Source organism: Dioscorea cayenensis, chromosome 13 (genome assembly GCF_009730915.1).
Source record: "Dioscorea cayenensis subsp. rotundata cultivar TDr96_F1 chromosome 13, TDr96_F1_v2_PseudoChromosome.rev07_lg8_w22 25.fasta, whole genome shotgun sequence".
Classification (NCBI taxonomy): Eukaryota; Viridiplantae; Streptophyta; class Magnoliopsida; order Dioscoreales; family Dioscoreaceae; genus Dioscorea; species Dioscorea cayenensis.
This window is the reverse complement of record NC_052483.1, coordinates 5,552,320-5,557,442: the sequence shown is the minus strand read 5'-3', so window position 1 is coordinate 5,557,442 and position 5,123 is coordinate 5,552,320. Positions and strand designations below refer to the sequence as shown.

At 34.7% G+C, this 5,123-nt stretch overlaps 1 pseudogene; it reads left to right on the top strand.

The window, feature by feature from the left end:
• Nucleotides 1-445: 445 nt before the first annotated feature.
• LOC120274632 lies at nt 446-4,697 on the top strand (annotated as a pseudogene).
• Nucleotides 4,698-5,123: the final 426 nt, after the last annotated feature.

Here is a 5,123-nt window from a genome sequence, read left to right as displayed (position 1 = left end):
AATCAATTAATTTTGTATGAATTGAGTAATACTTGAACTTTTCCCTTGACAATGAGACTCTGTGTTAATTTTGAATGAATTGTGGTCCTTAAACTAGGTTGGCAAACACAAATTTGTTATTTTTCCATATTTTCTGATTTTCAGTTTTCATTATTTAAGTTTAGGGTTAGAGTAACAGTTTAACTCTTGAGTTAATTGAGATGGATATTTATGAAAGACTATAGAAATTTATTGTTGTGATTTGGATTTATTTTTTTATTAATTTTTGCTTGAGATGGATATTGGTCCGATTAGTGAGGTTTGGACATTTGTGTTGAGTAAATTGGCGAAGAGGTTACGTATTTATATGAATGATCCAATGAAAAGTTTTTGTTTAGACATATATTTAAGGATTTGTTTCATGTGTTCTAAACATTTGTCTAATTTAGTGTCTAAAAGCAAGAACATGGAAGAAGTGGCACTTGGGTGTTCTAAGCAAGGAAAAGATAATGTAGAAGTTGGATGTTCAAGTTATGAAGAACATGTCAAAGAAAAACCGGTAGATTTGGATTTAGTTGACAGTATTGTGCCGGGGGCCGGTATGATGCTTGATTCTGAAGAAGAAGTTTATAACTTGTATGTCCAATATGCACGGCGTGAAGGGTTTGGCATCACCAAAAAAAGCACGAGATTAGATGATGATGGAAAATTGAAATATTACACGCTAGCATGTGCAAGAGGTGGCAAACGAATATCTACTTCAAAAAACTCCTTTAACCCAAGACTATCCACCAAAGTAAATTGTCCGGCGAAGATTAATGTCATTGTTGGCAATGATGGGAGATTTACCATTTCTACTGTTAATTTGGAGCACAATCATGCACTTAGCCCACAAAAAGTTCGTTTCCAAAAGTGCAATAAAAAAATTGATGCATATGTGAAAAGAAGGCTTGAATTGAACGACCAAGCAGGGATAAGCTTAAGCAAAAATTTTCATTCCCTAGCGGTTGAAAGTGGGGGTTATGAAAATTTAACATACACTGAGAAAGATTGTAGGAATTATATTGCGAAAGCAAGGCAATTTAGACTTGGCGTTGGAGATGCCGTGGCACTTGGAAAATATTTCTCTCGCATGCAACAAAGAAACACAAAATTTTTCCATTTGATTGACATGGATGAAGAAGGTCGTTTGAGAAATGTTTTCTGGGCGGATGCGAGGTCTATAGCGGCTTATGAAGCATTTGGTGATGTAATTTCATTTGATACAACATACTTGACGAATAAGTATGACATGCCATTTGCTCCATTTGTCGGTGTAAATCATCATGGACAGACGGTATTGTTTGGGTGTGGCTTATTGTCGAAGGAAGATACAGAAACATATGTTTGGCTCTTTAAAACTTGGCTGGAGTGTATGTCAGGCAAGGCTCCTAAATGTATTATTACAGATCAATGTATGGCTATTCAGGGTGCAGTTAGATTGGTTTTTCCAAATTCCCATCACCGCCTTTGCCTTTGGCATATCATGAAGAAGGTCCCTGAGAAACTTGGCGGTTTAAATGAATACAAAGCAATCAAGAAGATTTTGAAACGCATCACGTATGAAGCATTGGATATTCAAGAGTTTGAAGACACATACTTGAAGATGATGGCGGACTATAACATTGAGAATAATGAATGACTAAATTCTTTATTCAAGATTCGTGACCGTTGGGCTCCTGTATATGTTAAAGGCTTATTTTGGGCTGGAATGTCCACCACTCAAAGAAGTGAAAGCGTCAATGCATTTTTTGATGGGTATGTTGGTCCAACGACTTCATTGAAGCAGTTTGTTGAGCAATATAATAATGCTTTGAAAAGCAAGATTGAGAAGGAGAACAAAGCTGATTTTGCTTCATTTAACTCATGTTTTCCATTGATCACTGATTGCTATTTTGAGAAGCAACTACAAGAAGCATACACAAATGAAATTTTTAAATTGTTTCAAGATGAGTTGCGAGGTATCATATATTGCAATCTTACTCTCACTGGTTCACATGGGGCAATCTACACATTTCAAGTGTCCGACGTTGTCAGAGGGAAAGAAGGTGCATTTAGAAAGCAAGTGTTATACAATGTTTACACTAACAAGGAAGAATTTGACATTAAATGCTCGTGTCAGTTGTTTGAGTTCAAGGGGATTATTTGTAGGCACATTTGCAAGGTGCTTATTGAAAAAAATGTGAAAGGCATTCCGTCTAGGTATATTTTACCACGATGGAGGAAGGACATCAAACGCATGCATACATATGTACAAAACTGTTATGATGATCCACAAACCAGTGAGGAGAAACTACGGTACAATAAATTGTGCTCTCATTTTACTAAAGCCGCAGAACTTGGAGCAGAGTCAAATGACAAGTACAACTTGTTGATGAATTATGTGGATGAGGCAATTGAGAAGTTGATGGACAACACAACTTGTAACGAAAAGTTTACACCTATGTTGTCGGAGGCGAATATTGTGCCACACCAAAAATTTCTCACTCCTTTGAAGGTGCGGAGTAAGGGTCGTCCACCATCAAAAAGGAAGAAGTCAAAAGTTGAAGAAATAATAATAAAAAACAAGAAAAAGGTATTTTTATATAGTATCATATTCATTATTCGCTCTCATTATTTTTTGATGATTTTTGAGTGTATAACAACCATGTTATTATTGGCGGAAGGCACAAACAAAAGGGAGATCACAGTGACTCAAAAAAATTTACACAAGATGATTATTGCACACAAGAGAGCGTGGTAATCCTTTTTAAATTGTCACTATTGTCCAATTAAGAATTTCAATCATTTAATTTCAAAAATTGATTTGTTGGACTACAATCTCTTTCCTTAGGTGAATTCAAATTCTATATCAATCAATTTGGACATGTATCATAGTTCTTCTTTAGGTTTTGCAAGCCAGTGATTTATGATCAAGGTGAGTTGCACTTGTATTTCTGGGGCATACTCTTGTACTGTTTATATTAGATTTATACTTACAATTTTGCATATGTTGCAGTTGCAGATCTTGGTGATATGCATGCAGACCAAAGTTTGTTTATCATGGCAATTCATTACATGTGTTACTCTACTAACTTAAATGTAAAAGCATGCCTTTATTTGGCAAGGGACTGATTGTGGTTTATAAAACATGTTTGACATTAGTCGGTTAGGTATGTTGATGTGTTTAATTGAAACGAGGAAGGCTTATTAGGTATTGTTATGTGGTGGTAGTGGTTGCACAATATTGGGTAATTTCTTTGTTCTTAGGATTTGTCTTTTGATTTGAGAAATTTTAGACCTTTGTGTTCTTTATTTGCTTTTTTGCTTGCGAATTTGTTGCTCTTATGTTGTTAATGAAGGTGAGAAATTTATGAATTTTAGACCTGTAGCAAGTTGACATTACACAAGAGTGGACACATATACAGTGTCCTAGACTTATTATACCAACAACATCAAGCCAGCCAACAACAAGAGCTTTGGATATGCCTTCCAAGTATTCAGGATCATCTTCAATAACCTGTACTATGCCTCCATTACCATTAAAAAAAAATAAAAACATATTTATAAGGAAAAAATAATTCGGCCCTGCATATAACAAAAGATTTCTATTTCATTCTTCTCCCAAACCGAAAGTTGAGCGTTTGAACCAATGACAATCCCATGTTTCAAAAAATTAAATTAAAAAAAAAAAGTAAGAGATAATCCGAGAGACATAGATCAAAGTTTGCATATACAGGATACAGGATACAGGATACATATACAAGCAAAATAAATAAATAAATAAGCACTTCCATTGAAACCAACATATTCTCATTCAACAAGAGTTGAGATAATCAACATTTTGTTCCTCAACAGTACAACAAGAGTAACTTATTGGAATGCACCTTAAGAACTTACCTGATGAACTCTTTCTTCAATATCATCCAAATGATCAACGAGTGCATAGATTTGATGACATCGACCTTTATGTCGAGATAAGAGCAATAAAAAGTCGGAGATGGCAAACTCTAACAATAATGCAATTAAACTAGATGTTTCAAGAACTACGTAAAAAGAATGCCATAATAAGAGCTTGTGTGTGGAGGTCCAAAAATTATGGTCTAAAAAAAAAAAAATGGAAAAACATCCAAACAACTTATTTGCAATGCACATAATCCGAGAGATCCACTAGAAAAACACAAAACTTAGTGCACAAGGATAACCTAATTCATGACTAGATAAGATTATTTAACTATACCAAAAAACACACAAATGGCATAAATAAGTAGTGGGCCAGTGCAATATTGAAATGAAGTGTGACATGTCTTTCTGGTCAATCCACAACAAGATAAGCAGCAATTTTAAGACGAGGAAAAATACAAGATGCAAACAAAATATTCTACTCACAAGTTGAATATTAGGGGACATCGAGGATAGTGTTCAAACCTTACTTCATCCCGAAGTCCATCTTTTTGGAGCGCGAAGGTTCATGAGTTTGTCTCTCCATATAGCTATTAACAAACAATGTGTTACAATTGGCATATCTTTGATCTGCTGCAGGACCATCTTCTGGGCCATCTGCTGGGCTATTAACAAACAATGTGTTACTTCATGAGTTTGTCTCAAGGAGCTTATCAGGACCATCTAGCTGCCTGATCACTCAATCCTCGGTTGTCAATACTGCAACAAAAAGCATGCCAAATGGTATGATAATCTAGGATCTTTTGGGCTGGGAATATGTTAAAGGGAAACCACTTTCTAAAGATGAAGAAAGACAGAGGCATGTAATTGTCACAATTTTTTAGCAGAAAATATTAGAATGTGTTGTCATTCCATGACAATTAGAGAAAAAAGAAAAAGAGAACATGTGTCACACTAAGCTTATGAGACAGAAACATAGTTACGTGATGGTCTTGAAAACAAAACTTTAAAATATGTCAAAATAAAAATGAGACTGCAAGGAATAAAATGATTATTTTGGTTAAAAAATTGTACAAAACTGTAGTTGAATAATAACAGAAACAAATGCCACATGGTCAATAATAATAGCTTATAGTCAATAATAATTACAGTGTAATGTTAAAAAATCACATAGAAGCTGACCGTAGTGATCAAACTTGCTCATTTTTAGTGGTACAGTCTTA